This window comes from Bidens hawaiensis, unplaced genomic scaffold, assembly GCF_021521415.1.
Source record: "Bidens hawaiensis isolate Kalapana, Puna unplaced genomic scaffold, B.hawaiensis_p1.1 tig00006484_1, whole genome shotgun sequence".
Classification (NCBI taxonomy): domain Eukaryota; kingdom Viridiplantae; phylum Streptophyta; class Magnoliopsida; order Asterales; family Asteraceae; genus Bidens; species Bidens hawaiensis.
The window spans coordinates 1387772-1398456 of record NW_027491435.1 but is presented as its reverse complement, the minus strand read 5'-3'; the positions used below and the strand labels follow the sequence as shown (position 1 = coordinate 1398456).

Genomic DNA, 10685 nt, shown 5'->3' with positions numbered 1-10685 from the left:
TGTAATTTTATATCTAAAGATAAAGCAGTGGATGAGAATTCTCTGAATACTTTTGTTGATATTTATTATTTGATCTATATACTGTTTGTATAAGTGTGCCACAGTTCGAAGATTCCTCGTCCTAACAAGTGAGGACTTGTAATATCAAAAGTCAGTTGCTTTCATGTTTTTTCCACCTTCATCATGATTTGTAGTGATCCCTTGTTTCATATGTAATAAGAAATCTCAAAAGAGGAGGAAATAACTCTAAATTTTTTGTTACCATTTTGTATAGTGGAATTTGGTTTTTAAAACTCTTAAAATAAAATATCTTCTTTTGCGACTCACTCATTTATCTCGTCACTTTCTTTGCTTTTCCTTTTTATATTTTTATTCAAGTTAAATTATATTTGGAGAATTTTTTTTACTAGTTTTCTTCATTATGTTGTGCTTTGATAGGCCTGGTTAGTTAGGTGTTAATCGTGTTGAATTGACGAGTCTGGAGTTATGAGTTGAATCTAAAGATATCAACCATAATTTATGCACACATGGAACCCTAAAACCCGAACATGACCCGTTCATACAATTTATTTGAAATATTTAAATAGAATTGATGGGTTTGTAATCTTATCAGAGTTGTAAAAAAGCTGCTAAACGGCTTTACTTGTATACACGTTTAATAGATAAATCGTGGTAACATAACTATTAAGATATATAATCACGAGTGAATCCGGGTATAATATTACAGTGCGCGCACTGTAGTATGTTGAGGTGAAATACTCTGAGTGTTTACAAGACGAACTCAAATACGGTCAAATGTTTTTCCTATTCATTCATACTATTCATAAAATGTTTTGTGTATGCATGTATTATTCACCAGCATTCGTTGACGTGTTATTTAAAAAAAAGGAATTCAAGTAATTGTACACTTGGTTATAGATTTTAAGAAATGTTAGTTATGCTGAAAGGGTTATGACTAGACATCGATTAACCTTGCCACATAATACTTCATAAACTTTTATACGGCTTTTTGAAGAAAGGGATGTATATATTTTAATCAATGTTTTTTAACAGGCAAAGAATGTTTTATCCTTATGAAATTATATCTTTAGCAAACAAATTATTAAGTCATTTCTATTACTACACAAGTGTCCGCATGATTCGACGAGGAACAGAAATCCTAGTAATCATGTAACAATTACGGATGTTTAAGGTTCGTTTGAAACCTTGAAATCATTTAAACCAATCATCACTTATGGTCAACCGGTTTCTGAATGTTCAAACCATAGCAACCGGTCTGGTTTACGGTTTATACCGAAAATCAGCCATAAAAACCGAAACAGACGGTAAACTTATTATTGAAGCTCAATGAGTGAGCCCGAACTATTAGTAACGATTGAGTCTCTTCACTAAATTACTGGAAGGAAAATAGACGGGGGACTCAAACGATTCATTTTTCTAGGGACACAATGTGGCCCGCCCATAAACCACATGTACGCAAACGGCAATTCTCTCTAAAACATATTGCACAAGTGAAAGGTTCCCACAAGAAATCTGGTTCGTCGCTAAAGCGGAAACAATTTATATAGACCGAAGGTTCGAAATACCCAACTGTCAAGTCAACCTCTTCTAAACCAACCTATACAATATTTACACTAACACCATCTTTTGACACTATAATAACTTAAGGTTTATCCATTAAATTGGAAATTTTAATACTCTAGTCAAATGACCATGAGTGTTATCCAGTTCATAAGTTTCAGATAACACATGTAATTTTTAAAGCCAGAGAGTATATGTGAAATCGGTGTAAACCACATTGGACATCCTTATAATCATCATTAATATTTTTTGAATATATAAACAACATATTAGCTCATTAACATGGAAAGATGAATAAAAAAGTTAGTCAAGCAATTACTATTTTCAGTTTGACCTTTCTTTCAAATCCTTAAACCATCATGTCTACTAATTATCTATGAACTTTATTTTTAACTTTTCCTCAGTACTTTGTTTCATAACCACATCTTTTTTATCCATCAATAAAAATAAAACTTTGATGACACGAAAGCAACATTTTTTTTCAACTTAAATATCTATTTAAGATCATACAAAAAAGGTTTTAAGATTTGAAGTATCTAGTATATTATTATATGTTCACCTTAAAATTAAATAGTTTTGCAATAGAACAAGAATGAATGCTCATAACAAAACTCGAAGCTTCATATAATCCAATGGACCAATTCTACATGTTATAGTCAAATATATATATATATATATATATATATATATATCCACCGGTTTGTCGACAAAGTGCATTATTTCATCGATGCGCCCTTCGTCGATTGGTACATGAGGTTTCCCTCAGCAAGAATGTTCTTGAGATGTGAAACATGAAACGTCGGATGGACGTTAGAAAGCTCTTGAGGAAGTTCGAGTGTGTACGCAACACCACCAACACGTGCAAGAATCTTGAAAGGTCCAACAAAACGAAAAGATAGTTTGCCTTTCTTGCCAAAACGAATAACACCTTTCCAAGGGGATACCTTGAGAAGGACATAGTCCCTAACATTAAACTCAAGAGGTCGTTGCCGGTTATCGGCGTAACTCTTTTAACGGCTACGAGCAGTTAAGAGATTTTGTCGGATTTGAGCAATTAAATTAGTAGTCTCTTGAACAAGTTCCGGACCGGTGATTTGGGTTTCACCAATTTAGTTCCAACAGATAGGTGATCGACATTTACGACCATAGAGAGCTTGGAACGGATGCATACCAATACTCGAATGAAAACTATTATTGTAAGAGAACTCAATCAAGTGAAGATGGAATCCCAGTTTCCACTGAAATCCTTGACACATGACCTAAGCATGTTTTCGAGCATTTGATCGTGCGCTCGGATTTTCCATCGGTTTGAGGATGATAGGCGGTGCTAAGATCCAATCGAGTTACCAACGCGGTTTGAAGCGATGACCAGAAGTGAGAAGTAAAACTACTATCACGATTGGAATGATACACAAAGGTATACCGTGACAACAAACAATATGCCGAACATAAAGCTGAGCGAGTTGTAGGGCTGGCATATCATGTATACCCGTACACGATAAAACACGAACACAATAAGACACGAACACGAAAAGGGTATACCTGTACACGACACGAAAACTTATCGTGTACCTGTAACCCAAACACGAACACAAACCTGTTAATACCTGGTATACACGATAATACACGATAGTACACGATAATAGCTGTTTAGAAACACATATTTGAAAACCTTTTAGCGAAACAAAAGTCAACGAATGTTCATAAAAGTCTTAAAATAAAACATAAATCTATGCTCCTTAACAAATTTAAGACAAAAACACATAGAATCCTAATCAAAACATATATTGAAAACAATATCAAGTTCCAAACTTTCAAGTTCCAATTGGTCTTTCTTCTCAAACCTTCAATTCCAAACAATCAAACCTACACACAAAATAAGTATAGTCAATTAGTTATATTAATCATGGACAATTGGACATATTCATATAGTTTTATCAAGTAACATTACTAGAAAGTTTTAGAGTGAGGTACCTTAGGATTGTTCATTGTTTTAGCGAGCAACACTACTTGAAGCGTTTGGAGTTGGTACCTTAGGATTGTTCACCGAGTTTGAAGCATTTGATTCACAACTAATGTCAAGCGATACATTATATCTTCAGTGAGCTCTTCCACACTAACTTTGTTAGAACCTACAAAGTACAAACAAACATATACATTATAAAATTAATATAATATCATGTATAAAACTTATAAAAATCAAGCAATGATGGACATTACAAAATCTCCATGTAACCAATCTTTTATGCATATTAGAGCCTCAACGGTAGCTTTACTAAGTGAACTTCGATGTTCGGTAATCACTCTTCCACTTGCACTAAATGTCGACTCCGATGCCACAGTAGATACCGGAATAGTCAAAAAGTCTCTTGCCATCCTCGCTAGTATGGGATATCTAAACTCATTGGCTTTCCAAAAAGCTAACACATCAAGTGGTAAGTTCCTATCAACTCTTGACTCCTCTAAGTACAATTGCAGTTATGACTTTTGGTTAGTTGTAAAATCCTTACTTTGAAATTTATCAAAATCCTAAAACATATTAATAAAAAATTTATGTAGTTAATAATTAAAAGGCAATATACATAAAACAAATAAATGAACAAACATAAAAATTACCTTAAGTGTTGAACTCGCACCACATGTTTAAACACCACTTGTGTCCTTAACACCTTTGCTACCATCTGAAGTAGGTGTTGACTCATCCCTTGTATCCTCACCCTCATTTAACAAGGCAATGGCGTATTCATGAAAAGCAGAATGCAATAACTGATCAACATTTGTATATTCACTACTTCCCTCTCCATAAACTTTTGAAAAACTCCAATAGATAAAATGCAACTTGTATCTAAGATCCAACACCACAGCCACGGCTAATGTAAAACTAAAATTTGACCAATATTTCTGAAACTTCCCCATCATCATCATCAAGTTTGTCATATTCTTTATATACTCATCTTCAGAATTCATCCCATCATATAAAGTAAAATAAGCCAAAAAAACATGTGGATAGTACAAGTTTGCAGTCGGATATTTGGTACCCGAAAAGACATTTGTCACATCATAAAATACTTCAAGAAACGAACATATCTTTTGAATCCTATCCCACTCTGATGCAACTGGACATTCCTTATAATTAGAATCACTCAATTCTAAATGGCTAAATGCACGCCGATAATAAAGAGCACCATCAAGCATTAAATATGTGGAATTTCACCTTGTAACAATATCTTGCCTTAACCCCTTTTATTTTTTAATTGAACACAACTCAACACATTCCAAAAACATTTCCTTCCTTTGTGTGAACCTTTCACATACTTGATACTCTCTCTTACTTTGTAAACACAATCATCAATTTCCTTTAGCCCATCTTGCACAATCAAGTTCAAAATATGAGCACAACATCTCAAGTGAAATAAAGCACCCTTAGAAACAAGTGTTGCTTTTGTATTCAACTGTTCTCTTAGAAGCCTAATGAAAGCATCATTAGAAGATGCATTATCCAACATTACACTAAATATTTTTTTTTCTATACCCCACTCTACTAGAATAGAAAACACCTTTTCACATATGGCAACACCAGTATGAGGTGGTGGCATGAAAGAAAACGATAAAACTCTCTTTTGCAAAACCCAATGTTTATCAATATAATGAACTGTAATTGCTAAATACTCATCAGTAGTAATAGAAGTCCATAAATCTCCAATTAAGCATAATCTCCCAGGTGATTCCATAAGAATAATTTTCATTTTTTCTTTTTCTCTCTTAAACTTTTGCACTAAATCAGATTTAACGGTATTTCTAGAGGGAATATTCACATCGGGTTGCAAATACTCAAACAAATCTCTAAAAGCCTTATACTCAACAAATGACAAAGGTAATTCATGCATCACAATGGCATCTATAATTATCTCACGAAACGTATTGTTAGAAAAAGAAGACGACTTTAACTTCATGTCACTATTTAGAAGCATTTGACCAACATCTTTATAACTAGAACCATAGCAACTTTTTATGTGTTTCGTATGATTACCCGTACCTTGACCACTATCATATATCATGATGTGATGGCATTTCTTGCACTCAGTTAGAGTCCTTTTTCCTATTTTTTCTTAGTGTGTTTAATGAAGTAACGCCACACAGGAGATCTCTCTTTTCTTTCTTTTTGTTTTCTCTTTGACCCTGATTTGCTATCGGTTATATCTTCTTCATCCACCAAGTGAACCTCATCATCCACATCCATATCCATAGAGAAGTCATCTTCTAAATCAATTTCGATAGAATCACTCTCCGTCTAGAATGATTAAAGAAAAAAATACATAAAGTTACAAAAAAATAAAACCAAACTTGAACCAAAATAAATATAGTTGAATCAACAAACATACCGTTGTTTTAGCTTTCTTATCCTTCGCCTTTTCCACCTTCTTTTGTGGGCCACTCATAATTACCTAAATAGTAAATACTAACAAATGTGAGCAATTAAAAGTTCAAAACCAAATAAGTGAAATAATTAAACTAAAACAACCCTAAAGATGTATTTTATAATAAAAAGTTCGAAACTAAATAAGCGAAATAATTAAACTAAAACAGCCCTAAACTGACAAACCATAATATGAATCTGTTTGCCGAACAAAAACAACCCTAAAGAGTATATATCATATTATTGGGATTTGGTACAAAACAATAACATGAATGAAGATGAATCTGTTAACCGGACGATGAATGGATTTAGTAAGATATTGAGATTTAATATGAGTATTGACGGAACAAAACAATCACTTACCAAGAATGATGAACGAAATTAGAGGCCGGAGAGAGTATGGACGGCTGGACACGACGGGTGGAGGCCGGGGAGAGTATGGTGGCGATGCGTGGTGGTCGGAGAGAGTATGGCGGCGACGGGTTATGGCCGGCATGACAGGGACGGCCGGCGGCGGATTTTGGTGATGGCCGGTAACGGATTTTGGTGATGGTACTCTGGTAGGCGTGAGAGGGTTAGGGATAATGAGAGTGATGGCTGTAAGAAAGAACTAGGGTTAGGGATAATGAGATTTAATATGAGTTTCAACTATATATATTTTATATATATTATTTAATTTTAAAAATAACCAGGTATTAACAGGTAAACAGGTATTATACCTGTTTAGACACGAAAATTGTAACATCCTGAAATTTCTAGAATAATATTAATATATATTATTTGCGTCGGGTGAAATAAATGAGTTAGTGGAATAATAATAGTAATAATAATAAAATATGAAATAGTAAGTAGGCCATTTAAATGGGATTAGTTATGGACCGAAAAGGAAAGATGGGCCTTAGGTCCATGGGCTTAAGGGAGTATAAATACCCCTTAAACCCTAATCCTTTCCATTTTTCCATCCATCTTATCCATCTCATTCTCTACACTCAAAAACACACATATACTTCCTACACCATATACGGCCGTGAGCTAAGGAGCAATCCGAGACCAAACCAAGCCTATAACTTAATAGATCTTGAGCGTGCAAGCAAGATACAAGATTGTAGTTCACCACCAAGCTAACTGTAACCTTAAAAACACGTAAAGGTATGTCCTTTATCCTTAAAGTTTACGTTTTCATGAACGGTTATCCGTGAAACTCGAACCTAGCAAAGATCGGGTATAAACGAGTATTAAAGTAGCAAACTTGATGTTAGAAACGAACTTAACGAACTCACGGCTGCATATGACCCATTTAAAATAAACCCTAGACCTAGTATTGAACGTTTTAATCTTAAAGGCCCAAACTTTATGCTTTTCCGAGCCGAGCTTTACCCGAAAATGATCATGGGAATACTCACGGGTTGGGTTAATACCACATAGAAGGGTTACACGTTAAAACAAAGATGATTATAGGGGTTTTGGATGAGCCGTAGCTGCTACTGGGCAACTTCGCCGCAGCTAAGTTTGCTGTATAAGTTCGCCGTAGTTGCTATAGTATAACTTCGCCTGCTGACTAAGTTCGCTGGCTATAACTTCGCTTGTTGTTAAGTTCGCCTATCAACAAGTTCGCCAGCTTACCAAGTTCGCCAAGCCAAGTTCGCTTAAGGATTAAGTTCGTTTAATGCTAGGTTCGCCAGCTGACTAAGTTCGCCAAGTTAACTTCGCTGAACGTTAAGTTCGCTTAAAATGCTAAGTAAAAGTAATCCAGTACTAGACCACGAATCGGGCTAACGAATGAGTAGGTGAATAAAATAATAACTTAAAATCCTATTGGAAATGTGTTAAGACAGTTAATGAAAATAAAATTTTTCCAAGCTGACCTGGCAGCTTAACCCCAGCCTAAGGCTCTGCCCCTTGGACCCCGCTAGAGGCTGCCGCCCCTAGAACCCCGTTGCCAAGGGCGCTGCCCCCGGACCCCCGTTCGTTGTGGGTTATATTAAGATAGAAATACAATACAAGTAGTAATAATTAATTGATACGTGTAATTGTTATACAGTTAGTCGTGCACAGCTCAAGAAAGGAATAACTATAAATGGTGAACGTAATCGCATTCAGGTGAGTTTCTAGCCCTACTTCCTTGTTATGTTTTCGGGGATGTGTGCATACTCGATGTGAAGCGTGAATTCACTTACCTTAAGTGGTAAGTGTATGCTATAGATGATATACGAGGTAGCTAGTATATAATGCTTTTCGGTGCGTGAACGATCTTCGGATATTGCACGTATCGCCAAAGATAGTGATTGTCAAATGGATATTAGTGTGTGTAAATGTTATGATGTAACTTGGTTATTATGTAAATGATGTAATGATATGAAGTGTGTTGTAGACAAGTAGAGGTAGAGTGTGTTAGAAGTGTCAAGAATCTAGTAAGAGTGTTAGTGGCATGACGATAGTACGTGGTAGGGTAAGCCTATACGTGACTTCGTTATTAAAGTGGCAAAGTGGCATAACGTTATTAAAGTGGCAAAGTGGCATAACGTTATTACGTTATTAAAGTGGCAAAGTGGCATAACGTTATTCGTTATTAAAGTGGTTAAGTGGTAGGGGTGAATAAGAGGTTAAGTGGTACGGTGAGCAGGTCTGATAGTGGGCTACGTGTATTCGGATACGTATATGATGCATGTAGTGGTTGTATGATAAGTTGCTTGATTAACTAGAACTCACTCAGCGTAGCTGACTTTTAGTATGCACGCAGGTGAATATGATTAAAGAACTAGCTTGAGGATGGCACATGGCATGGATTGAACGGCTGGCATCTGAAGAAAGAAGAAAATATGTTTTAAATATAATGTTTTGTGTTATGGTATCAAAGAAAAGATTTAATGTTTTGTAATAAACGCTTAAAGTTTTATATTCCGCGAAAGTTTTGATTAAGTTTGATTTATAGAACTGTGTTTATGAGTAAATCCGACGCTAAAGTAGGGCTACCGGGAACGGGGCCTTACAAAAATTAACAGGTAATTTCGTATCTACCTGTTTAGTACACGAAACCTGTTAAGGTCTTACCTGTTACCTGTTAAAGTCATGTAGGTACGTGTCGTGTATTCGTGTCTCGTGTATAAATTGCCAGCCCTAGCGAGTTGATCAACCAAAAGCTTTTCATTAATCGGAATGAAATGAGCAGATTAGTCAAAGGTTGACTATAACCCATATATCGTCTTGACTGTTTCGAGTAGTCGGAAGTTTGAGCACGAAATCCAGAGAGATGTTCTCCCATTTCCGAACAGCGACGTGTGGTTGAATGAGCAAACCAGATGGTCTTGATTCTCGGCCTTAACTTTAGCGCAAGTAAGGCATTTTCCCACATATAACGCGATGTCTTTCTTCATATCGGGCCACCAAAATGTGGACCGTAGATCAAAATACATCTTATCCGCACCGGGATGAATGGAATATTGAGACTTATGAGCTTTGTCCATGATGAATGCGTGAAGATCGTCACGATTAGGAACCCACAAACGATTGATGTAATACAACAAACCATGGTGCTTAGTTTCAAGTTGATTCTCGATACCACAGAACATTTCATCGTACATATTACCCTCGGTGACAGAGACATGTTGGGATTCAAAGATACAAAGTTAGAGATCGGTTTGAACAGTCACGCTATGAAGTAGAATTGATTTCACATGGGTCTTTCGACTAAGGGTGTCGGCTACTACAATTACTTTACAAGGGTGGTAACAAATTTCGCAGTCGTAGTCGCTAAGTAGTTCAGCCCATCGTCGTTGCCGCATGTTTAGATCTTTTTGGTCGAAAATATGTTGAAGACTCTTGTGGTCGGTGAATACCACACACTTAGTGCCATAGAGGTAATGTCTCCAAATTTTCAACGCAAATACAACGGCACCAAGTTCAAGATCGTGCGTTGTGTAATTCCCTTCATTCACCTTAAGTTGTCCTGAAGCATAAGCGACAACTTTACCTTGTTGCATAAGGACACAACCGAGGCCTTGATTGGAAGAATCGCAATAGACAACAAAACCCTCATTTCCCTCAGGGAGTGCAAGGATCGATGCATCACAAAGCATGCGCTTAAGATTTTGAAAGGCTTCATCTTGCTTTGGCCCCCATTCATAAGGTTTATCCTTTTGAGTTAATGAGATTAGGTGCAAAGCCATATTGGAAAAATTAAGAATGAATCAACGATAGTAACCCTCAAGACCAAGAAATGAACGAACTTTGGTAGGAGTGGATGGAGTTTTCCAATTTTTAACGGCTTCGATTTTGGCTGGGTCAACGTGGATACCCTTTTTGTTTACTATATGCCCTAAGAACGGAATTTCTTTCAACCAGAACTCGCACTTTGAGAACTTAGCATAAAGTTGATCCTTCGTTAAGAGATCAAGGACGGAATGAAGATGTTTCTCGTGCTCGGCTTTGGACTTGGAATAAATAAGAATGTCGTCAATAAAAATAATTACGAATTTATCAAAGTAAGGTTTGCATACGCGGTTCATGAGATCCATAAACACCGCGGGTTCATTGGTTAGCCCAAACGGCATAACCCTAAATTCTTAATGCCCATAACGAGTCCGAAAAGCAGTTTTGCGTATGCCATCCTTGTGCACGCGTAGTTGATGATAACCCGAACGAGGATCAATCTTTGAGAAGCATGAAGCTCCTTGAAGTTGAACAAAAA

The 10685-nt window shown here is 36.2% G+C and overlaps 1 pseudogene; it reads right to left on the bottom strand.

Annotated features, from left to right (window-relative positions):
- Positions 1-3574: 3574 nt before the first annotated feature.
- Positions 3575-6020, bottom strand: LOC143632595 (zinc finger BED domain-containing protein RICESLEEPER 2-like; annotated as a pseudogene).
- Between the last annotated feature and the right edge of the window lie 4665 nt (positions 6021-10685).